General features: G+C 46.7%; 1 long non-coding RNA gene across 1 annotated transcript in view; it reads left to right on the forward strand.

Moving 5' to 3' along the window:
* Nucleotides 1-5,545: 5,545 nt before the first annotated feature.
* LOC134997352 (uncharacterized) overlaps nt 5,546-26,705 on the forward strand; it is a 41,636-nt gene continuing 20,476 nt past the window's right edge. The window contains exons 1-3 of the long non-coding RNA XR_010199926.1: nt 5,546-5,652; nt 6,502-6,643; nt 23,083-23,224. This is a non-coding gene — a long non-coding RNA (uncharacterized LOC134997352). The remainder of the gene's footprint in view (nt 5,653-6,501; nt 6,644-23,082; nt 23,225-26,705) is intronic.

A 26,705-nucleotide genomic window follows, 5' to 3' on the forward strand; every position in this document is an offset into this window, starting at 1 on the left:
GAGGTACGAGTGGAGGGAAGTGTTGGTAAAGAAGATGGGCGAAGACTCTTAGGGGTATGTAGAATGTCCCCCAACGGGTAAGCCGTACAGGCTTCTCTCTCCAGACTAGCCCATCCCAAGTCTAATCCAGCTGTTCCAAACATCCTTATATGTGCTAATGTGCACGCCTCATGGTAAAGTGTAAGATCTGGCATCGCCAGTCCTCCCAAAGTCTTGGATAGGACCATCCGTGTGCGAGCTATTTTAGGGGCCCGGGCTGCCCATATATACTTTACCATAATGGCCATAAATTTATCAATGTATCGGCTAGGAAAAGAGTAAGGTATCGTACGGAAAAGGTACATCAACTTGGGAAGGAGGGACATTTTGAACGCAGCTAAGCGTCCAAGCCAAGAGATATCATATAGCGCCCAAGATCTGGTTAAAAGTGTGAGTGAGGCTAGGAGGGGTTTGAGATTTTCCTCCAATACTGTCTCTATTTTAGGGGATATGGCGACACCTAAGTAGGTGAGGGACGAAGTTTGCCAGTTATAGGGATATTTTGATTGAAGGGCAGCAAGAGAATCTGAGAGGTTAATTGGCAGAGCATCCGTTTTTGCAGTATTGAGCTTATAATAAGAGGCTCTACTATAATCATCTAGCAGAGAATGTAAGTGGGGGAGGGACTCTATGGGGTCAGTTACAAATAACAAAACATCATCAGCGAAGAGGCACAGTTTATGCGACTGGGACCCAAGGAAAACACCTGGGAACATGGGACTGAGGCGGATTTTCGCTGCCAAAGGTTCTATAGCGAGCGCAAATATTAGCGGGGACAGGGGGCAGCCCTGTCTCGTGCCGTTAGTAATGGGGAATGCATCTGATAAAAAGCCATTACTAAACACCCGAGCCGAGGGGCAGTGGTATAATGCAAGCATGCCGGAAAGAATACGACCGCTGAAGCCAAATTTAGATAGGACTGATTTCATATATGGCCAACCCAAACGATCAAATGCCTTCTCCGCATCCAAGGATAGCAGGAGAAGACCCCGATCAGATGGCAAAGAATCGAGTACATTAAAGACTCTGCGGGTGTTATCCGACGCCTGCCTTCCCGGTACAAACCCCACTTGGTCCTGATGGATCAAGGTAGGCAAGAAGAGTTTCACTCGGGTGGCAATAAGCTTGGCAAATAGTTTGATGTCTCCATTCAATAACGCTATGGGGCGGTAATTCTGGCATGAAGAGAGGTCTTTCCCTGGTTTAGGCAACGTCACCACCTGTGCCTCCAGCATTTCCCTGGGGGGTGAGCCCGTCTCAGTTATGTCATTAAAAACGTTGGTTAATGTAGGTGTTAGTAGTTCTTGGCATACTTTATAGAAATCGTTTATGAAACCGTCTGGTCCCGGAGCTTTACCTGAGGGCAACGACCTAATTGCCTCAACGACTTCTTCCGAGGTCCAGGGAGCATTCAAGAGCTCTACCTGGTCCTCCGACAAAGAAGGAAGGCGCAAGGAACTTAAAAAGCTATCAATAGACGATGCTGTAGGTTGTTGGGTGTTGGGGTCCGACGAGAGATTATACAGTCGGGCATAGTAATGGGCAAATTGGTTTGAGATATTCAGTGGGTTGGATATTTTTAAACCGGAGGGGGACATCAGGAATTTAATTTTATTCCGAGCTTGTTGGGATCGTAATCTTCGGGCCAGTAACCTGCCCGGTCTATTACCCGCTATATAGAATCTCTTGCGTAATCTATTCAGAGCTTGCTGTGTTCGGGCCATTAAAAGTTTCTGCAATTGGCCCCGTACAACGGCAAGCTCCTTTCGAATGGACAGAGACGGGGTCTGTTTGTTTTGGTCTTCCAAACATTTCAATTTAGCTTCCAAGTCGCTTTGCAATTGAGCTGATTGACGCTTTAGTAATGCACCTGCTTGGACAGCCGTTCCCCTAACTACAGCTTTTAAGGCACACCAGTGATTACATGTGGACGTGTCAGAGGGGGCATTAGACAATAGATAACCTGATATACTATCCTCAATCATCTTTTTAGATACCTGATTGGAGAGCAGGTGAGGGGATAGTCGCCAAGGGTGGGGGGGCAGGTACTGTCTATCAAGATCCCACCGGCAAAGTATCGGGGCATGATCTGACCATGTTATGGGAAGGATGTCCACTGAGCGAATGTGCTGTAGAGTCCATTTGTCACAGAAAGTGATATCAATGCGTGAGTATGTGTTATGTACCGGTGAATAAAAGGTGTAATCCCTTGCTGAAGGATTCTGGACTCTCCAAATGTCGTACAGATCAAATTCGTTCACCAATGTCCTAAACCCGGTGGAAGCTGGAGAGGGGGGGGGGGGGGGGGGGGGGGCGAGCGCAACGGAACACCTCTCGGGGATCTATCTAACGTTGGGTCCAATACCAGGTTAAAATCTCCCAGAACCATCAAGGAACCTTTACGAAGTGCTTGAATTTTAGCGAATAATTTACGCAAAAAGGGAAGCTGGTTGGCATTAGGAGCATACACCGATACTATAGTCACCAGTTTGTCAGCTAAGAGGCCTTGCACAATCAGGTATCTGCCATTCTTATCAGACGCTTGTGCTTGTAACACAAAGGGTGTCTTCGCACCAATTAGAATCGCCACCCCATTACGCTTAAACGGACCATTTGCAAAAAAACGCTGGGGATATCTCTGGTCTCCAAAGACCGGAGGTTTCAAGGATGAGAAGTGGGTTTCTTGTACCGCAGCAATATCCACCTTCTGTTTAAAAAAGTATGTAAGGGCCAATCTCCTCTTATTAGGGGAGTTTAACCCCTTAACATTTAGCGACAGAATCCGGACCATGTCTTATGTAAATGAAATGCATGTCAGCAGAGTCCACCAGCCGCACAGTGAACCACCAGCTTAACGCAGTACCAAATATTAGATGTTTCCCAGAAAAAAATAACTGACAAAACAGAAAAAGGGGGAGAAAGTTACATGGGTATAAACTAAATTTGGGCATAGAAAAAAGGGGGATAAACCAAGAAGGCCCTGTACATCGGGCCTGCATAGCTACTGCAAGGGGGAGAACAGGTGCAGTAGAGTAACAGGAGGAAGGGGGTGATGTGGCCTAACGCCACCACTCATGCTGCTCATCTATAAACTATCCGACCAGTTCCGATTTAGCACACTCGGGACAATTAATCAACCTAGGCACCTAAGATTAATAAGTAACATAACCTAAACAGCAATGTAACAAAACATTTAGGCAGAGAGAGAACATAAAAACTCAACACATAAATCACAGTGGCATCCAAAAAATTACTGTGTGCACGTTTGGGTCTTCATATAACTCACAGAGTCCCAGGAGATAGTCCCAATCGGAAGGTAGAGACCTAAACAGGAAACAACTAATAACCCAGTGTAATCAAGATATTGTAGCCATCAGAAGGGACCTAGAGATTCAATGAGCAGACCACTCAGCTCGTATTCCAGGTCGACTGCCAAGGCCCTGGGACTGTTTAACGGAGATGTCCCAGTCCGACAGCAGCTTGATCCCGGCTTCCAGAGAGGTAACGGCATATGAGGATCCATCGCAAGTGATGATCAGCTTCACCGGAAAACCCCATCTGTAGGGTATGTCGTTAGCACGGAGGGCCGTTGTTATCGGAGCTAGGTTCCTTCTTTTCGCCATTGTCACAGCTGAGAAGTCTTGGAAGATTTGGAGCCCTCCCAGGACATCAGGATCTCCTACATTCCTTGCCGCTTTGAGAATCTTTTCCTTAGTAGAGAAAAAATGGACGCGTAGAAGAGTGTCCCTGGGAAGGTCATTAGAGACCGTACGCGGACGGGGCAAACGGTGTATACGGTCAATAAGTAAATCACGGGTGTCAGCGTCCGGCAACAGCTTGCGAAAGACGGTCATGGTGTAGCCTTCCAATTCCGAGTTAGCCACCGAGTCCGGAATTCCTCTTATCTTAACGTTATTCCATCGTGAACGGTCCTCCATATCCGCCATTTTATCTCGTAGCGTGTCCAGATCGTCCCTCTGCTGATCATGTGCAGTGATGAGATCGTTGTGGGACGACACAAGTTCCTCCATCTTCTGCTCCAAATGATCCGTACGGTTTCCAACCTCAGTCAGGTCTGTCTTAACTTCTCTAATAGCTGCTGTGAGATCGGCAGCTAAATCAGATTTAAACGCCACCAGAATCTGACATAGGGATTTCACCGTCAGGGGCGCCTCAGAGTCCACATCTATGCCAGCAATCGACATGGTGCCCAGTGAGTTACTTGATTTCAGAGGGGTCGAGGCAGTAGCCGGGCGTTCCCCCCGAGGGGATGATGAGGTCAGAGGTGATTTCTGTTTAGGAAAAGACACTTTAGGTGGCAGTGCTCCTTTTACCTTTTTAGGGGCCATGATAAAGGAGCTCGGAGGTAGTTGTAAAGGACCAGGACAGGCGTAGCGGTAGGTAAATTTATTCACAGAGATGCGGAACACGGAGGACCGTCAGGTGTCGGACACATTAAACATGAGTGGTGGAGGGAGGTGAGAGAGGGTCACATCAGATGTTCACTGCAGCATCCCACTAGGCTGCCTGTAACAGAACCAGGGTGTATCAATTGGTGACAAAATATGCACTCACCCTGCACCTGAACCCAGGGATGTTGGAGATGCAGGAGATACTAGCTCCAGAAGCAGCACAGGTTTTCCAAGATGGCCGCCAATGCCTCTAAGTGCCAGATCTGCTGCTGATGTTGGAGCTCCTTGTGTGGGTCGCTCAGGGCAGGCTTCCACCCCCAGCTCCGTGCCCTGGGGTCCGGAGGTGTTTGCAGGCACTGCAGGAGGCTGGGGAGGCGTTCGCGGCCGCTTACTTCCGGTGCGCGACTCGCGCGACCTCTGGAGCTCAATTCCCGGGTGCGGCGCGCACTCGAGCCCCCGGCTTCCGGACCCGACTAGGCCGCAACCTGCAGGGACTTGCAGGGACGTCCCCCGGCTCCTCGGATCAGGTACAGGGGGGCCCCAGGGGGGATAGTAGGGAGCTGTGAAGGTTGAATAAGGGGCTAGGGCAGGTATATATTTGGTAATTAACCCTCTGAAGTGGGAGCCCAGTGCAAGGACGTCTGGTCACCACGCAGGCCACGCCCCGTTCCCCAGATCTAGGATTTTTGAGCAGTGTATTATATATTAATTTGGCTTATGTTTATGGGCCTAATTCAAAGTTGATTGCAAAACAACATTTTCCTCTAATGGGCAAAACCATGTGCACTGCAGGTGGGCAGATGTAACATGTGCAGAACGAGTTAGATTTGGGAGGGGTGTGTTCAAACTGAAATCTAAATTGCTGTTTAAAAATAAAGCAGCCAGTATTTACCCTGCACAGAAACAAAATAACCCACCCAAATCTAACTCTCTCTGCACATGTTATATCTACCCCACCTGCAGTGCACATGGTTTTGCCCATTAGAGAACAATTTTGTTTTGTAATCGACCATAATTAGGACCTCTGTTCTCTGTAAAAAAAGAAAATAATAATTGCTAAACTGAAAGTTACCCTATATCATTCAGGTGCAGAGAAACAATGCTTCACTCCATTGTCAACAATGTGTTAACCAATATAAGTCCTGAAAAGTGTGTTTAACAAAAGGCTTCTTGTCATGCAAACCACATTCTGAAGTAGAAGGTAATTTCCCGTACAGAATGTATGAAGAAGAATGTAAGGTGAATTACGTGTCTATCTTTCCTGATTCTTTTCTCTGGGCTTGTTAGGGATTTCCCTGGGTAAACAAAATAACATTTTCAAGTTTAAGATAAGGATTAGGTTAGAGAAACCTTTATTGGGAAACTCTGTCAAAGATAAATCCTAATCGTACACTGACAATAATTGTACATTGCAAATCTACATGAGTATAGCAAAATGAAAGTACAGTATAGTAAAAGGCCGTAACTAGGGTGCCACGGGATAGGGGGCACTGTTGGGCCGTAACAAATAGTACCACAGGGTAGGGGGCGCTGTTGGTGGCACTTGTAAATTATCTGTTTTAATTACTTTCACTCATAGCTACCACCCCTCGTTGAAGCCCGACATCTCCTGCCTGCCCGCGTCTCCTTCCCCCACCCCATCTTTAACCAATACCTACACAACATTCATGAACTTAACTTGAGATTTCATTGTATTTCAATCACACTGTCCTTTATTACATTTCAAGCATTTCAAGATACTGACATACCCGGTATTCAAACCCATCGCAGACACTCTATTCACTGAGCTATCTGCCCTTGCATAGAAAGCTAGAGAATGCTAACTATTCGAAGTTCACCTTGTACTTTGTGAAAAAATTATCAGCATTGCGGCTGAGCAGATCTGTGTAGTTGTGGCTGCAAGGAATTGGATGTGTAGCTGCACACTACATAGATCTGCTCGTTTGACAAATGTGTGTGTGTGTGCGTGTGTGAGTTTGTGTGTATATATATCGCCAGATGTGCAAATAGCTTGTAACATTGATTCCTGATCCTTTCATATGTTTTGTAGATGTTTCTATGGTGATGGTGTACACAGTAACCGGGTAGCGTCATCAGCTGGGCAGGCTTGTCAGTGTGAGATGACGTAACCGGATATCCGTCCCCGGGGCTCCGGGGAGCTTGCACGTGTGGTGATTTTTTTGTGTATAAAGGTATGTTCACTTGTAAGATGTTTATTGCTTCTGATGACGGTTGAAATAAACCGAAACGTTAAGCGCTAGAAAACTCGTGTGATCCTTTAGCTTTTGAAAAGTCCGTGAGTGCCGCCAATCTGTGTCTGTTTATGCTGCGGATTCCCGCTGTGGAGAGCACCCGGCAAGTTGCTTCCTTAAGATAGTGAGTGCCGAATATCCTATGCATGTATTTAGCTTGATCCGGCTGGACAAGCTTATTTATTAAGGCACCTGTACATCACACTGCATCCATATTGCAGTCATTTAAGCATCAGTGCCATCATTGTCTTTTAAGTGTCTTGTCACTATTGTGGTAACATGGACACATTACACGAGGAGGTGACGGGATTTCGACATACAGTCTTGTTACAAGGTGAACAACTCATACTATCTGATGTGGATGCTGAGAGGATTTTATTCAAAGAAAAGATGAAATCCACCACTGCTGCTGACACGGTTGAGCAATTATATCTACAATTATTAAAGTTAAAGAACCGTTAAATGGACTTCTTTCTACACGGGGTATCCTTGTCCGATTATTACAGAGAGAGGATGTTGCCAAGGGGATTTCGGATTCGGAACAACCCCACCATCGGTAGGCACAACCCCGAGTTTTGCAGAAAATGGGCTGCAGTTCTAAACAAGGCTTCGTTTGACCTTATCTTGCTTGTGGTTGAAGAGGCAACCAGAGAACTTGAATCAGTGCGTCATAAAATCAAAATGTTTGAGGATGAATACTTACCTACTATTTCTGCCGACACTGCGGGTGATTGGTTGGTGAAACTTGCTCAGCAAGTAGATAAGTATAAAACTGACCTCATTAAGTTTAAAACCAAGAAACATGACACAGTAATAAAAGACTGTGGGGTAAATTTACTAACATTCGTATTTTCCCGTTTCAGGTCAAAGTTCAATCACGAATGACATTGAAAGTGTAAAACTGCAACTTTTTGAATTTATTACGACTAATTTACTAAGCTGCCGTATTTTGCCTTTTCGGGTTTTCCGATGTCGATGTCATTCGTTTTTTTTTTCCAGTTTTTTACGGCAGTGATTAGCAAAACACTGCCGACTTTTTAAAAATGAATCTCGGCCGGATCTGTGTGATCCGTGCTGGGGTTCATTTTTTTTTTTTTTTTAAATTAAACAGTGTAAAATAAAATAAAAAATTGCGTGGGGTCCCCCCTCCTAAGCATAACCAGCCTCGGGCTCTTTGAGCCGATCCTGGTTGCAGAAATATGGGGAAAAAAATGACAGGGGTTCCCCCATATTTAAGCAACCAGCATCGGGCTCTGCGCCTGGTCCTGGTTCCAAAAATACGGGGGACAAAAAGAGTAGGGGTCCCCCGTATTTTTAAAACCAGCACCGGGCTCCACTAGCTGGACAGATAATGCCACAGCCGGGGGTCACTTTTATATAGTGCCCTGCGGCCGTGGCATCAAAAATCCAACTAGTCACCCCTGGCCGGGGTACCCTGGGGGAGTGGGGACCCCTTCAATCAAGGGGTCCCCCTCCCCCAGCCACCCAAGGGCCAGGGGTGAAGCCCGAGGCTGTCCCCCCCCATCCAATGGGCTGCGGATGGGGGGGCTGATAGCCTTTTGTGATAATGAAAAGATATTGTTTTTAGTAGCAGTACTACAAGGCCCAGCAAGCCTCCCCCGCATGCTGGTACTTGGAGAACCACAAGTACCAGCATGCGGCGGAAAAACGGGCCCGCTGGTACCTGTAGTACTATTACTAAAAAAATACCCAAAAAAAGACAAGACACACACACCGTGAAAGTAAAGATTTATTACATACATGCACACAAACATACATACATACTTACCTTATGTTCACACGAGGGTCTGTCCTCTTCTCCAGTAGAATCCAAGGGGTACCTGTTGAATAAATTCTACTCACCAGATCCCGGGTCCCAGGGTCCTCGGGGCAACCATTTGTAATCCAGGTACTTGAATAAAATAACAAAACGGAGAGCCGAGCCACGAACTGAAAGGGGCCCCATGTTTTCACATGGGACTCCTTTCCCCGAATGCCAGAAACCCACTCTGACTGATGTCTAAGTGGGTTTCTTCAGCCAATCAGGGAGCGCTACGTTGTAGCACCCTCCTGATCGGCTGTGTGCTCCTGTACTGTCTGACAGGCGGCACACGGCAGTGTTACAATGTAGCGCCTATGCGCTACATTGTAACCAATGGTGGGAACTTTCTGCCCTGCGGTTGACCTAAAGTGACGTCACCGCTGAGCAGAAAGTTCTTCAGGCAATTGCAGGGCTGCGCAATGGGTTCTTGCGCAGCTCCGGCATACGCAAATGCCTTCATGTTTAGTGTTGAGCAAAATATGTTCTTCGCTGACAATCGATTTAGCCCCCACATTGCGATGTACACACGCTACATCGATGACGTGTTTATGCTATGGACTGGTTCTAAAGATGAGTTTATCTTAATGATGCTAATACTGTTGATGATTCTATAAAATTTACCTTTGACATACAACTTGAAAGTATACATTTTTTAGATGTGAACATCGCTAAAAATAAAGGTAAATTTGTCACCTCGATCTTTACCAAACCTACCGATGTTAACTGTTTGTTACTATCGTCTAGTCATCACCCGAGTCCGTTAAAGAACGGTCTTCCGTACTCACAATATCTCCGCATCCACCGCATTTGCAGTGATGGGAAAAAGGTGTGTACCTGCGCTGGCTGAATATATTAAATTAATAAATTAAATAAAAACAATAATAATAATAAATAATAAGAATAACAATAATAATAATGAAAATGGATGGTTTGTTCTATATAAAAAAGTAACAATTTAATAATAACATACCACATCAAGCAATTGTTAAAAATAATAAGAATTTACTTACCGATAATTCTATTTCTCGGAGTCCGTAGTGGATGCTGGGGTTCCTGAAAGGACCATGGGGAATAGCGGCTCCGCAGGAGACAGGGCACAAAAAGTAAAGCTTTAGGATCAGGTGGTGTGCACTGGCTCCTCCCCCTATGACCCTCCTCCAAGCCTCAGTTAGGTACTGTGCCCGGACGAGCGTACACAATAAGGAAGGATTTATGAATCCCGGGTAAGACTCATACCAGCCACACCAATCACACTGTACAACCTGTGATCTGAACCCAGTTAACAGTATGATAACAGCGGAGCCTCTGAAAAGATGGCTCACAACAATAATAACCCGATTTTTGTAACTATGTACAAGTAATGCAGATAATCCGCACTTGGGATGGGCGCCCAGCATCCACTACGGACTCCGAGAAATAGAATTATCGGTAAGTAAATTCTTATTTTCTCTATCGTCCTAGTGGATGCTGGGGTTCCTGAAAGGACCATGGGGATTATACCAAAGCTCCCAAACGGGCGGGAGAGTGCGGATGACTCTGCAGCACCGAATGAGAGAACTCCAGGTCCTCCTTAGCCAGGGTATCAAATTTGTAGGATTTTACAAACGTGTTTGCCCCTGACTAAATATCCGCTCGGCAAAGTTGTAAAGCCGAGACCCCTCGGGCAGCCGCCCAAGATGAGCCCACCTTCCTTGTGGAATGGGCATTTACATATTTTGGCTGTGGCAGGCCTGCCACAGAATGTGCAAGCTGAATTGTATTACACATCCAACTAGCAAAAGTCTGCTTAAAAGCAAGAGCACCCAGTTTGTTGGGTGCATACAGGATAACAGCAAGTCAGTTTTCCTGACTCCAGCCGTCCTGGAACCTATATTTTCAGGGCCCTGACCACATCTAGCAACTTGGAGTCCTCCAAGTCCCTAGTAGGCGCAAGACACCACAATAAGCTGGTTCAGGTGAAACACTGACACCACCTTAGGGAGAGAACTGGGGACGAGTCCGCAGCTCTGCCCTGTCCGAATGGACAAACAGATATGGGCTTTTTTGAGAAAAAAACCCACCAATTTGACACTCGCCTGGTCCAGGCCAGGTCCAAGAGCATGTTCACTTTTCATGTGAGATGCTTCAAATCCACAGATTTGACTGGTTTTAAACCAATGTGTTTTGAGGAATCCCAGAACTACGTTGAGATCCCACAGTGCCACTGGAGGCACAAAAGGGGGTTGTATATGCAATACTCCCTTGACAAACTTCTGGACTTCAGGAACTGAAGCCAATTCTTTCTGGAAGAAAAATCGACAGGGCCGAAATTTGAACCTTAATGGACCCCAATTTGAGGCCCATAGACACTCCTGTTTGCAAGAAATGCAGGAATCGACCGAGTTGAAATTTCTTCGTGGGGCCTTCCTGGCCTCACACCACGCAACATATTTTCGCCACATGTGGTGATAATGTTGTGCGGTCACCTCCTTTCTGGCTTTGACCAGGGTAGGAATGACCTCTTCCTGAATGCCTTTTCCCTTAGGATCCGGCGTTCCACCGCCATGCCGTCAAACGCAGCTGCGGTAAGTCTTGGAACAGACATGGTACTTGCTGAAACAAGTCCCTTCTTAGCGGCAGAGGCCATAAGTCCTCTGTGAGCATCTCTTGAAGTTCCGGGTACCAAGTCCTTCTTGGCCAATCCGGAGCCATGAGTATAGTTCTTACTCCTCTACGTCTTATAATTCTCAGTACCTTAGGTATGAAAAGCAGAGGATGGAACACATACACCGACTGGTACACCCACGGTGTTACCAGAATGTCCACAGCTATTGCCTGAGGGTCTCTTAACCTGGCGCAATACCTGTCCCGTTTTTTTGTTCAGACGGGACGCCATCATGTCCACCTTTGGTAATTCCCAACGGTTTACAATTATGTGGAAAACTTCCCCATGAAGTTCCCACTCTGCCGGGTGGAGGTCGTGCCTACTGAGGAAGTCTGCTTCCCAGTTTCCATTCCCGGAATGAAACACTGCTGACAGTGCTATCACATGATTTTCCGCCCAGCGAAAAGTCCTTGCAGTTTTTGCCACTGCCCTCCTGCTTCTTGTGCCGCCCTGTCTATTTACGTGGGCGACTGCCGTGATGTTTTATCCCACTGGATCAATACCGGCTGACCTTGAAGCAGAGGTCTTGCTAAGCTTAGAGCATTATAAATTTACCCTTAGCTATATTTATGTGGAGAAAAATCTCCAGACTTGATCACACTCCCTGGAAATTTTTTCCTTGTGTGACTGCTCCCCAGCCTCTCGGGCTGGCCTCCGTGGTCACCAACATCCAAAACTGAATGCCGAATCTGCGGCCCTCTAGAAGATGAGCACTCTGTAACCACCACAGGAGAGACACCCTTGTCCTTGGATATAGGGTTATCCGCTGATGCATCTGAAGATGCGATCCGGACCATTTGTCCAGCAGATCCCACTGAAAAGTTCTTGCATGAAATCTGCCGACTGGAATTGCTTCGAAGGAAGTCACCATTTTTTTACCATGGCCCTTGTGCAATGATGCACTGATTTTAGGAGGTTCCTGACTAGCTCGGATAACTCCCTGGCTTTCTCTTCCGGGAGAAACACCTTTTTCTGGACTGTGTCCAGAATCATCCCTAAGCACAGGAGACATGTTGTCGGGATCAGCTGCGATTTTGGAATATTTAGAATCCACCCCTGCTGTTGTAACAGTATCCGAGATAGTGCTACTCCGACCTCCAACTGTTCCCTGGACTTTGCCCTTATCAGGAGATCGTCCAAGTAAGGGATAATTAAGACGCCTTTTCTTCGAAGAAGAACCATCATTTCGGCCATTACCTTGGTAAAGACCCGGGGTGCCGTAGACAATCCAAACGGCAGCGTCTGAAACTGATAGTGACAGTTCTGTACCACGAACCTGAGGTACCCTTAGTGATAAGGGCAAATTTGGGACATGGAGGTAAGCATCCCTGATGTCTCGGGACACCAGATAGTCCCCTTCTTCCCGGTTCGTTATCACTGCTCTGAGTGACTCCATCTTGATTTGAACCTTTGTAAGTGTTCAAATTTTTTTAGATTTATAATAGGTCTCACCTAGCCTTCTGGCTTCAGTACCACAATATAGTGTGGAATAATACCCCCTTTTCTTGTTGTAGGAGGGGTAATTTAATTATCACCTGCTGGGAATACAGCTCGTGAATTTTTTCCCATACTGCCTCCTTGTCGGATGGAGACCTTGGTAAAGCAGACTTCAGGAGCCTGCGCAGGGGAAACGTCTCGACATTCCAAACTGTACCCCTGGGATACTACTTGTAGGATCCAGGGGTCCTGTACGGTCTCAGCGTCATGCTGAGAGCTTGTCAGAAGCGGTGGAACGCTTCTGTTCCTGGGAATGGGCTGCCTGCTGCAGTCTTCTTCCCTTTCCTCTATCCCTGGGCAGATATGACTCTTCTAGGGACGAAAGGACTGAAGCTGAAAAGACGGTGTCTTTTTCTGCAGAGATGTGACTTAGGGTAAAAACGGTGGATTTTCCAGCAGTTGCCGTGGCCACCAGGTCCGATGGACCGACCCCAAATAACTCCTCTTCCTTTATACGGCAATACACCTTTGTGCCATTTGGAATCTGCATCACCTGACCACTGTCGTGTCCATAAACATCTTCTGGCAGATATGGACATCGCACTTACTCTTGATGCCAGAGTGCAAATATCCCTCTGTGCATCTCGCATATATAGAAATACATCCTTTAAATGCTCTATAGTCAATAAAATACTGTCCCTGTCAAGGGTATCAATATTTTTAGTCAGGGAATCCGACCAAGCCACCCCAGCTCTGCACATCCAGGCTGAGGCGATCGCTGGTCGCAGTATAACACCAGTATGTGTGTATATACTTTTTATGATATTTTTCCAGCCTCCTGTCAGCTGGCTCCTTGAGGACGGCCCTATCTATAGACGGTACCGCCACTTGTTCTGATAAGCGTGTGAGCGCCTTATCCACACTAAGGGGTGTTTCCCAACGCGCCCTAACTTCTGGCGGGAAAGGGTATACCGCCCATATTTTCTATCGGGGGGAACCCACGCATCATCACACACTTCATTTTATTTATCTGATTCAGGAAAAACTACGGTAGTTTTTTCACATCCCACATAATACCCTCTTTTGTGGTACTTGTAGTATCAGAAATATGTAACACCTCCTTCATTGCCCTTAACGTGTGGCCCTAATAAGGAATACGTTTGTTTATTCACCGTCGACACTGGATTCAGTGTCCCTGTCTGTGTCTGTGTCGACCGACTAAAGTAAACGGGCGTTTTAAAACCCCTGACGGTGTTTTTGAGACGTCTGGACCGGTACTAATTGTTTGTCGGCCGTCTCATGTCGTCAACCGACCTTGGCGCGTGTTGACATTATCACGTAATTCCCTAAATAAGCCATCCATTCCGGTGTCGACTCCCTAGAGAGTGACATCACCATTACAGGCAATTGCTCCGCCTCCTCACCAACATCGTCCTCATACATGTCGACACACACGTACCGACACACAGCACACACACAGGGAATGCTCTGATAGAGGACAGGACCTACTAGCCCTTTGGAGAGACAGAGGGAGAGTTTGCCAGCACACACCAAAAACGCTATAATTATATAGGGACAACCTTATATAAGTGTTTTCCCTTATAGCATCTTTTTTATATATTTCTAACGCCAAATTAGTGCCCCCCCTCTCTGTTTTAACCCTGTTTCTGTAGTGCAGTGCAGGGGAGAGCCTGGGAGCCTTCCCTCCAGCCTTTCTGTGAGGGAAAATGGCGCTGTGTGCTGAGGAGATAGGCCCCGCCCCTTTTTCGGCGGCCTCGTCTCCCGCTCTTAACGGATTCTGGCAGGGGTTAAATATCTCCATATAGCCCCCGGAGGCTATATGTGAGGTATTTTTAGCCAAAAAAGGTTTTCATTTGCCTCCCAGGGCGCCCCCCTCCCAGCGCCCTGCACCCTCAGTGACTGCCGTGTGAAGTGTGCTGAGAGGAAAATGGCGCACAGCTGCAGTGCTGTGCGCTACCTTAAGAAGACTGAGGAGTCTTCTGCCGCCGATTCTGGACCTCTTCTCGTTTCAGCATCTGCAAGGGGGCCGGCGGCGAGGCTCCGGTGACCATCCAGGCTGTACCTGTGATCGTCCCTCTGGAGCTAATGTCCAGTAGCCAAGAAGCCAATCCATCCTGCACGCAGGTGAGTTCACTTCTTCTCCCCTAAGTCCCTCGTTGCAGTGATCCTGTTGCCAGCAGGACTCACTGTAAAATAAAAAACCTAAGCTAAACTTTTCTAAGCAGCTCTTTAGGAGAGCCACCTAGATTGCACCCTTCTCGGCCGGGCACAAAAATCTAACTGAGGCTTGGAGGAGGGTCATAGGGGGAGGAGCCAGTGCACACCACCTGATCCTAAAGCTTTACTTTTTGTGCCCTGTCTCCTGCGGAGCCGCTATTCCCCATGGTCCTTTCAGGAACCCCAGCATCCACTAGGACGATAGAGAAAAGGGAATTCCTCTTGCCACTAGGTGGCAGTAAAAACTTGGATTAGCTTATCTGGACAATAATGAGTAAATTTTATGGTCTCCAATGTTAGAATTGTCCATTCCTATAGGCTAGGACATCCTAGCTCCTGAGGAAGCTGGATCTTACCAGTGAAACGCGTTGAGCTTTCTTTCATTGGACTTGAGTACATTTGCTTTTTCTGGACTCCGTTCTCCACAGCGGCCTGCAAAAGCCGTGTCCTCCTTGGCACAATTTGGACGCATCTCCCACCACTGGATCTTATCTCTACCTGGCTTCACCCCTACAGCTATACAAAGGACTTGTTCCAAGGCTGATGCTTACCAACGAGGGGATCTGGTAAATACATATTGAGTACAGTGAATGCGCAGAGGGAGGCTGCTGCTGTTGGCCGCGCACCTGTATATTCCTTATTGCATTTGCAGTGATGCTGATGATAAGAAAATACAAATGTAGAAGTTAACTCAACATTTTTTGCAGAGAGGGTACTCTAACAAACTATTACAGCAGGCAATGCTACGTGCTTTGAAAGAACCTATTGTTCCAGTTTCTAAAAAATTGGATAAAAAAACGGATCAAGCTATGATTTGTGTTTCACTGCTAGCAATAAAATAATGGGCACAGCTAAACGCATTTGGCCCATTAATCAATCAGATCCTGACCTGTCTACCTTATCCACACGTAGATTGTTACCATGCTATAAACGCAGCCGCAATATCCGTGACATGGTAGTTCATACAGATATTTCACAGTTTCCCTCTAACACCAAGCCCACATTTCTAATGAAAAAAACAGGCAATTATAGATGTACAGGTTGTACAACTTGCCTGTATTTAGAAACCGGGGATTACATATTACATCCACAGTCAGGTCAACGCATTAAGATTTCACATGTTTTGACTTGCACAAGCAGATATGTGGTCTATTGTTTACGATGCCCTTGTGGGCTATATTATATTGGCAAAACTGCCTGCCAATTTAAAGAAAGAATGTCCCAACACAGGAGCGCCATTAAACAAATTTTGGAGGGTAAGCAGATAGATCAACCTGTAGCCAAGCATTTTAAGGAATACAGACATAATCTGTCATCCTTAAGATATAGTGTACAGAGGAAAAAGGTAGCAGGTGCACTAGCTCACACTAGCTCAACCTGTAGCAACCAGAGGCACTTAGCATATTCCTGGCCAGGGCTATGAGCTAACCCACCGCATCAAGGTAGCCTCTCATTGGGTAAGTCCCTAACACTAACTATAGGGGTTCAGGTCCGTGGGGCAGGACACCCCAGAGCCACCCAGCCAGACAACCCCAGGGCATCGCAGGAGTGATAAAAATACAGGGTTAAAGAGGTAGGAGCAGCTGCTGCTGCATGTGTGAATAATGTGAGGAGTAAAAGAAAATTATGTGAAGGTGTTACATATATATAAAACAAACTATAAGTGCCATGGAGTGATGAAATAGTGTTAAATTGTGATGCCCCAGGGACACCCAGCCACAGGGAGCCCCGCACCCCAAGGAATTCCCCCCATTGTGGACTGCCATATTAAACAAAATGTAGAAGTCTTACCTCAGTGTGCTCATTCCAAATGTAAAGGCTAGAGTGTTGGACTATTTAAAATCAGAGGGGTGGGTGGGGCAGGGTGCTAAATTAGGGTGAAGGTGTCTCCTACCTTCAAAAATGTATGAATACATCAGTTACAGAGGGAAAAGGGCCCTAATTTGCACACCTTAATTAGGTAGTGAGGTGCTACTCTGCTTGAGACTTAGTAAAGTGTACAGAGGGAAAAGGTAGCAAGTGCACTATCTCAAGTGCACCTGCTACCTTTTCCCTCTGTACACTTTACTAAGTCCCAAGCAGAGTAGCACCTCACTACCTAATTAAGGTGTGCAAATTAGGGCCCTTTTCCATCCTTAAGATATAAAATGTTGGATCATGTGCCATTGTCTAAACGGGGTGGTGATAGAGCCAGGCAGCTATTACAAAGGGAAGCTCGATGGATACACCGATTAAACACAGTGTCCCCTTTTGGCCTCAATGAAAATTTATCTTTTACCTGTTTTCTTTAATGTATATTTTGATTACAGATTCCATCAAATTATGCTCTTTTCAGCATATTGTATTATCTCACGTGAATTCATGTTTTCTCCTTCATCCACTAGGGGCCACTGGAGCGTAGTTACAATGGGGAAATAGTAGGCAGTAATTGGGAGCTGGCACTTTAAAATTCTTCACTCTGTGGCTAGCTCCTCCCCTACTATCTCCCCTCCAAGCCAGTCTTAGTTTAGTGCCCGAGGTAGCTGGTTCACTTGGGTTTAGCTGAAGAATTTTTCTTTTTTCTTTATTATTTTATTTTTTCTTACTTACACACACAGACTGGCAGCTCTGCCACTGCCAGTCTGCACCGCGGGAGCTGCCGGCGGGGTCCCATCGCAGCTGCGTGCGGCTCGGGATGGGCCCCGGCTGAGGGAGACACTGAGCTCTCCTGAGTTGGCGGACACCGCTGCGTGCGGCGCGTGTCGGGACCACTCCATCCAGCAGAAGATTCCGGCAGCATGGCAGCGGTAAGTAACAGTGGCCGGACACCGCTGCGTGCGGCGCGTGTTGGGGCCACTCCGTCAACAGAGGCCGGATACCGCTGCGTGCGGCGCGTGTTGGGGCCACTCCGTCAACAGAGGCCGGACACCGCTGCGTGCGGCGCGTGTCGGGGCCACTCCATCAGCTGCAAAGCAGTGGTGAGTATACACCCCCCCTTCACATGATGTATGATTTCTCTATGACATTACACATTTACTGGTGCAATGTGCTCTAAGTAATATGTTTATTCGTTCAGTGTGCCCACTGTATGGTCTCATGTGTCTGGAGTGGGTCAGATTATAACACAGAGGCGCCTTTTCTGATTCAAATTTGGTGCCTTTAAGGGGTGGGCGGAGCTTCAGTGCGCTATGCACAGCGTCCGCTCCGTACTGCGGCTCAGCGCTCCCTGCTCCCCGCCCGCGACACACATTGCCGGGGATGCAGGGCACTCACCGACGGGTTCGTTTAAATTTTGCGCCAGAGCAGGGGGCGGAGCTAACTCCTGCTCGTTACAGCGAGCGCTCCCCGCGACCCGGCCGCTGCACGCTCACCGCTCAGGGTAAGCTACAGGCTTCCGCGTTGTACAGCGGGACCAGCGCCCCGCTCCCCAGCCACTGCATTTCCCGCTCTGTACAGCGGGCTTCCTGCTTTCCGCACGCATTGCCGGAGGGGGATACAGGGCGCTCACCGCTTCGTGGAACTGAAGCGGGTTAGTAAAATTTTGGCCCTGCTTCATTTCACACATTGCTGGAGGGAGAGTCAGGGAGTTTACCGCTTCATTTAATGTTTGAGAGGAGCTTAATTCCGCTTTGCTCAGCGGGCTCCCCGCTCCCCAGCACACACACACATGGATTAGAGCCTGCTCTATATCAGGGGCTCATGAATGCATTGGTGGCCATAACAGTGGAGCAGATTATGCATAGGAACCCAGGTTCACATATCACCCTCTACCCAATTGGCTTAATTATATATATATATATATATGTAAATATGTGGGTATATATATAGGTATGGGGTTATGTATGGGTGTGTGTGTGTGTATATATATGTACATATATGTGTATACTGTTACACTACCATATATAGGCAATATTTTTATTATAAGACAGACCTGGTTTCACATTAGCTCCGCCTTGCCACATAACTCTTCCCCCCTGCTTTTCTCGCAGACTGCACGCCATTTTGGGAAACCAGCGGAGCCTCCGAGAAACATGTATTTCGTCTTCCTAATTTAGCAGTAATCTACATACAGGGCGGGTGTTACCTTCCCTTTATTATTCCTTTGTTTCACTTAATAATAATAATACTGGTAGTAATTTGGGGAATGTGTGTGGCATCAAACAGTCGCTGTAGCGGGTATCTGAAGAGACCAGGGTTTGAATCCAAAAAAAAAAAAAAAAAATACTTTAATGGAGCTCCTATAGTCTAGTGGCTAAGACTCCTGTCCCACAGCGCAGACCTACTGGTTCAGGTCTCCGCTGCTCCAGAAAGTTTATTTGAATCGTGTCGGTCACTACACATTATAGTGCAGACCTTACATAGGGCTGTGTTTATTTAACCCACCTTTTCTCCTTTCGTTTGTCTCACCTGGGATAGTCAAGAAATTCCCTCTTAGGTGTGAAGTATGCGGTGGAGCCATCTGCTTAGCCCTCCACGCACCTGCAGGACACTCCTGTTTGACAAGCTCAGATTATGCAGGTAATGTCGCTGTTAACCAGAGACCTTGTATGTCATTTCACCTCTCCAGGTTTCTAAAAGACCCTTGATAACCTTCCATGTTACACAACTCGGCAGTGGAAAGCCCTCTCCGGGAGGTGGAGAAAGATGTCCAGGATACTGATGAGGTCCGTTTTCTGTGGAGTCTGAACCAGTGTCTCAGAATATCCAGGTGCATTATACAGCAGTTCGTCTGAGACTGCAGGTAAAGGAGGCGGGCATGTCAAGTCCATCAGGGTTCGACGCCGATGACGAAATGACAGCGACTGGTCCAGTTTCGGATGAGCTGGGTAGGCTCCGGTGGGCGGCCGGCAGACACCCGAATACACAATTTCAGGTATCAAACAATGTCTGTTTTCCTATCCTTTCCCCGCAGACGGCAGGAATTGGTATCAGGACCTCTCCAGGGTATACCCCTCGATGTATCGCCGGTCCAACAAGCTGCCGTTTTCCTGAGGCAACCTTGCTCAGGGTTTCTTCGAAGACACATATGTGGCATCTGGGTTCTACCTTGTCCGGAGCAGGTAGGTTGTGGAACAATTGTCCTCTAGGTTACAGGATGTTTCGCATCAGGATCATTTGATACTGTGGTATAGGTCAGAATCACGATTCTGCTTTATGTTCTTTGGAGGTCTCCACGTCTGCAGACTCGGAACCTGCATTTTTGTTTGGGCTGTCTTAACCCGACGACCTCTGGGGCTGCGACAGTCCGACGACCTCTGGGGCTGCGACAGTGACAGGTGAACATGAAATCCTACGTGGCAGATGTTTCAGAGGAAGGAACTTTCTGCAGGATTTCTTGAGCCATTGGAGGTAAGTCCACTTTGCTTTATCCTACTACTGCCCCAGCTCCAAGACAGACCTTTACCGGTCTTTCCTTTAGATTTTTCCGTGCCCTTTCAAGCTTTCGACTCCACACGGGCGATATCTCCGTCGCCAGGGGATCTCAGGGTAAAAGGCTGAAGCAGAGGTTCAACAGCCTCGGTCCAGTCTGATTTTAGGTCATCCTATACACCCACTACAGGTCAGACCTTCCTACCACCTGGAGGGTCCCAGGATAGGCGCATGTCCGTGGGAGAAGGCTTGGGCGGTTACAGACTAGATTTTGGAGTACAACAGTCTCAGGAGTCCCTCGGCATGGGTCGGACGATTTACGATGACAGGAGTCATACTGCAGGAGGCGCTCCATATGCTCCTAACCGCAAAGGGTGTTGATCCCTGTTTTTCACATATCATTTGAATCGGGACAGTTCTCAGGTCTTTGTTTTCTTTTCACGTTCCGAAGCCAGTGGGCTTGGCCAGGCATATTCTGGACTTGGAATCCTTTCAGTCTGTGATTGCTAGTTTGAACAAGAAAGGGAGTTTTACGTGTCCCTTGTCTTCAGAGATGCCTGTTTACTGATTTCGGTTGGGTTTCCTCATTGGGCTTTTCTCAGATTCGCATTACAGGATTCTCAATTTCACGGTCAGTCCTTTCCTTTCGGTCTCTCTTCCGATCCCACAGGGTTCAGGAAGTTTGCAGAATAACTTTTTCAAAGGCAGGCGGTGACGTTGGTTCCCTAATGGGACAATCTACTGCTACTATCCCACTCTGTACATTACGTGGCTTCTGAAGATCCGGAGGATCCAGGAGCTTCTGGTTCGACACAGATCCAATTTATGCTCCTCGTAGACGTTTTCTCAACACGGTCCGTCAGAGGATTTTTCCTTCCTCGGCACGAGGTACTCTATTTCTTCAGTCAAGTTGTGACGAAATGAGTGGTCGCCTACATTCCCCTCTGAGCGGGGGACAACAATCTTCTTTCCAGGTCAGGCCACCAGGTCAGACTCCTGGGTGAGGGAACATTCCCCGGAGTTTTGTCAGCTGGTCTGCTGTGGGCGGAGATTCCGAATCGACCTCAGGACGTTCTGACTGACTCTTTAACCCTTTACTACTCAGGGACGTGAGCTCTGGTGGCAGTAGCCGAGGATGCCCTCAGGGCTCCTGGGAGTTTTCTGGTTATTCTATCTTGCCTCCTTTTCTATTTCTACCTCACTTTCGGTAACACAGGAGGAGAATATGCGTGCTAGTCCTCTCGGTGGCTTTGGTTGGGCCACCCATGACTTGAAGATCCAGCCTGCACCTGTTGTCAGTAGAGGAGCCTTGGCTCCTACCTAGACTGGACTGTCTACTTCAACAGGGTCCTTTTCCTTGTTCAATCTTACACTGGTTTCATTTAACCGTGTTACTGTTCACGAGACCTCAGAAGGGAGTAGTTCCCTAGTTCGGTTAGGCCTACTGGGCCCCGATTTCAGAAGTCTGTTACCTCTTCTCGCTTTTGCCACTTTTGGAAAACTTTAAGGGACATAATAAGGATAAAAAGGGGTTTTCCCCTTCTTTCAGTTACCATTCAGCCTTCATCTTGGGTTTCTCTGGGAGGTTTTGCATGGCTGCGCTTCAAACCACATTGACCTGAAATTTTGGGTCTCTTCCTTTTTCGGTTTTCTTCCAAAAGAGATTAGCCTGGCGGCCGTAAGTTCGGGCTCTCTTTCAGGGAGTACTCTATTGGCAACTCACCCGGCTGAGCTTCGGCCTCAGAGGTCGTTTCTTCCAAAGGGGATGTCCGTTTTTCATATAAATCTGACACTAGTGTTTTTCAGTTACTAGTTGACTGATTGTCAAGGCTCGCCGACTCTCTCTACAGAGGTCTTAGGCTATTCGACAAAGGGTTTTTCTTCTTTGTTCTGTACGATGCTCCCGTACTAAATAGCCGGGGGCCCAGCATAGGCTGGGCTGTTGGATACATCTGACCATCAGACAGGTTTCTTGGCGGTGGCTCGGGAGCCTCCGTTTTCCATTTCAGCGCAATTTACGCGCGTTATGGGACCTTAGTGGGCAGCTGCCAGTGGGATCTCCATGAATACTTTGTCGGGTGGCTACTTGGTTGGACCGACATTCGATTTGTCAAATTCTACAAGTTTGACACTTTTGCGGCCTCTGCATCACAGTTTGGCCGAGCGGTTTTACAGGACTCTCAGCGCTCTCCCACCCATTTTGGGAGCTCTGGGACGTCCCCATTGTAACTACGCTCCAGTGGCCCCTAGTGGATGAAGGAGAAATCAGGATTTTGGTACTTACCGATAAATCCCTTTCTCCGATTCCACAGGGGCCACTGGACGCCCGCCCAGCGCTGTTCCTCCTTGTTTTTTGCTTAACGGTTTGCAGATCACCATATGACTGCTTGTTGAGTTCGGGCTAGCCGGTTGTTTGTTAGGTTCTGTTCCAGGTTTGGTTTGTGTTATCCTGGTTTACAGGGCTTCATTAACCTCCTCTACCTTACGGTTTGGTTTTTTCCAGCTCTCCTCGGGCACAGTTTTTTACGTAGACTGGCTTGGAGGGGAGATAGTAGGGGAGGAGCTAGCCACAGAGTGAAGAATTTTAAAGTGCCAGCTTCCAATTACTGCCTACTATTTCCCCATTGTAACTACGCTCCAGTGGCCCCTGTGGAATCGGAGAAAGGGATTTATCGGTAAGTACCAAAATCCTGATTTCATTATTATATGGTGGACATAATGACATTATAAATGTTATACATTAATCAGAGGCATCTTGTCAATATAGCATCTAACAATATCTCATTTGTTGATATAACGGTTATTAAGCAGTTACTGTCATTATACAATATCGCTAGATGTGCAAATAGCTTGTAACATTGATTCCTGATCCTTTCATATGTTTTGTAGATGTTTCTATGGTGATGGTGTACACAGTAACCGGGTAGCGTCATCGGCTGGGCAGGCTTGTCAGTGTGAGATGACGTAACCGGATATCCGTCCCCGGGGCTCCGGGGAGCTTGCACATGTGGTGATTTGTTTGTGTATAAAGGTATGTTCACTTGTAAGATGTTTATTGCTTCTGATGACGGTTGAAATAAACCGAAACGTTAAGCGCTAGAAGACTCGTGTGGTCCTTTAGCTTTTAAAAAGTCCGTGAGTGCCGCCAATCTGTGTCTGTTTATGCTGTGGAATCCCGCTGTGGAGGGCACCCGGCAAGTTGCTTCCTTAAGATAGTGAGTGCCGAAAATCCTATGCATATATATATATATATATATATATATATATATATAAAAGCGACAATGTGTCCGGTGCCCTCGCAAATTAAAGGATGCAGGCAAGCGACGACGCGGCACTCAGGGCTTGGAGAAAGAAAACAACCAGCGACAACCAAGTCTGCAACAACGTTTCAATCAATACATTTTCTATTGATTGAAACGTTGTTGCAGACTTGGTTGTCGCTGGTTGTTTTCTTTCTTTCTCCAAGCCCTGAGTACCGCGCCGTCGCCTGCCTGTGTATATATATATATATATATATATATGAGAGAGAGAGCATTAAATGGGGCACTCACCAATATATTGAAAATACTTCTTTTATTCACATGATAATAGTCATACTTGTCTACGTTTCGGTCCTATCATGGACCTTTGTCAAGACTAGAAAAATCCAAGACCTGGGTGTAGCAGAACACCCACTGCTGCCCAAGGTGTCTTCTAAATAGCCGAAAGATCAGCCACATTGCATGTACAGTACATCCGGACGCGACAGGAAGTTCCATGCATTCTACTAACAGGAAGTGTGCATTCCACCGGCAGGAAGTGTGCGTCACAGTTGCACAGCCACATCGTACCGGTGGGGAGCTAACTACAATTAGGAGGTACTCAGACCCTCAAAGGACACTCCCCTCAGAAATTAAATATCCATATAGCATAGCTAAAAGCCTACAATCTAAAATAGGCACAAAGTAGTAGATACAGCACCAGGCCAACAAACGAAGCAGGCCAATTACATTATTACTTGAAATGGATTGACTAATAATGTACATACATTTTTCTTTAAGAATTCTAAACAGACCTAATCATCCTAATATAGAGTCTGTGATAGTACTACTACACCACCATAGACAACAGGGGAGAAAACCACAATCCATTATCCTTGTTTACATACAAATCCAAGAATAGGCAAAAGATAAAATCACCAAAATACACATTTAAAGAATTATGTTTGTTCAGTCCCCTTGGAGCCACTGTGTGCAAAGGATAGACCCAACGTGCACCCAGACGCTTGAGCATCAAACCATGGTTACCCCCTGTAGGAGGAAAAGGAACCCAATCAATTATTCGACATTTGAGTGTTGAAATTGTATGTCCAAGTCGTGCAAAATGTACAGCCACTGGTTTGACGCCAGGGTTCCCAAGACCTGTATGTTTTTTAACGCCAGCGTTCCTGCTGCAGATTCCAGCATCGGTATTTCGAGCGCCGGGATCCCATCCGTCAGTATCCTCCTATATATATATATATATATATATATATATATATATATATATATATATATATATACACTGCTCAAAAAAATAAAGGGAACACTAAAATAACACATCCTAGATCTGAATGAATGAATGAATTATTCTTATTAAATACTTTGTTCTTTACATAGTTGAATGTGCTGACAACAAAATCACACAAAAATTATCAATGGAAATCAAATTTATTAACCCATGGAGGTCTGGATTTGGAGTCACCCTCAAAATTAAAGTGGAAAAACACACTACAGGCTGATCCAACTTTGATGTAATGTCCTTAAAACAAGTCAAAATGAGGCTCAGTAGTGTGCGTGGACTCCATGTGCCTGTATGACCTCCCTACAACGCCTGGGCATGCTCCTGATGAGGTGGCGGATGGTTTCCTGAGGGATCTCCTCCCAGACCTGGACTAAAGCATCCACCAACTCCTGGACAGTCTGTGGTGCAACGTGGCATTGGTGGATAGAGCGAGACATGATGTCCCAGATGTGCTCAATTGGATTCAGGTCTGGGGAATGGACGGGCCAGTCCATAGCATCAATGCCTTCGTCTTGCAGGAACTGCTGACATACTCCAGCCACATGAGGTCTAGCATTGTCTTGCATTAGGAGGAACCCAGGGCCACCCGCACCAGCATATGGTCTCACAAGGGGTCAGAGGATCTCATCTCGGTACCTAATGGCAGTCAGGCTACCTCTGGTGAGCACATGGAGGGCTGTGCAGTCCCCCAAAGAAATGCCACCCCACACCATTACTGACCCACTGCCAAACCGGTCATGCTGGAGGATGTTGCAGGCAGCAGAATGTTCTCCTTGGCGTCTCCAGACTCTGTCACGTCTGTCACATGTGCTCAGTGAGAACCTGCTTTCATCTGTGAAGAGCACAGGGTGCTAGTGACGAATTTGCCAATCTTGGTGTTCTCTGGCAAATGCTAAACATCCTGCACGGTGTTGGGCTGTAAGCACAACCCCCACCTGTGGGCGTCGGGCCCTCATACCACCCTCATGGAGTCTGTTTCTGATGGTTTGAGTAGACACATGCACATTTGTGGCTTGCTGGAGGTCATTTTGCAGGGCTCTGGCAGTGCTCCTCCTGTTCCTCCTTGCACAAAGGCGGAGGTAGCGGTCCTGCTGCTAGGTAGTTGCCCTCCTATGACCTCCTCCACGTCTCCTGATGTACTGGCCTGTCTCCTGGTAGCGCCTCCATGCTCTGGACACTAAGCTGACAGACACAGCAAACCTTCTTGCCACAGCTCGCATTGATGTGCCATCCTGGATGAGCTGCACTACCTGAGCCACTTGTGTGGGTTGTAGGGAGATCATACAGGCACGTGGAGGCCACACACACTACTGAGCCTCATTTTGACTTGTTTTAAGGACATTACATCAAAGTTGGATCAGCCTGTAGTGTGTTTTTCCACTTTAATTTTGAGGGCGACTCCAAATCCAGACCTCCATGGGTTAATAAATTTGATTTCCATCGATAATTTTTGTGTGATTTTGTTGTCCGCACATTCAACTATGTAAAGAACAAAGTATTTAATAAGAATATTTCATTCATTCAGATCTAGGATGTGTTATTTTAGTGTTCCCTTTATTTTTTTGAGCAGTGTATATATATATATATATATATATATATATATATATAACCAGAAAATGGAGCACTCACCAGTCTTAGTCCTTAAATATGCACCAAATTTATTTCATTGACAGCATAATTCAGCTTATGCTGCAAGCTGCAGCTGAATTATGCTGTCAATGAAATAAATTTGGGGCATATTTAAGGACCTTGGGGTATATGCAATTGCGGTCGAATTCCCGAAAATGTCGAAAAACGGGACATTTTCGCAAAAAAAAATAAAAAAATCGACAATGCAATTCAGTACTTTTCGTCAAAAAAACGGCCATTCCAAATTCGACTTTTTGAAATTCGACATTTGTCAAATTCGACATTTCTGCAATGGTACAAATGCGGCATTTCGACAAAAGTATATTCAATTGAAGATTGTA

This window comes from Pseudophryne corroboree, chromosome 1 (genome assembly GCF_028390025.1).
Source record: "Pseudophryne corroboree isolate aPseCor3 chromosome 1, aPseCor3.hap2, whole genome shotgun sequence".
NCBI lineage: Eukaryota > Metazoa > Chordata > Amphibia > Anura > Myobatrachidae > Pseudophryne > Pseudophryne corroboree.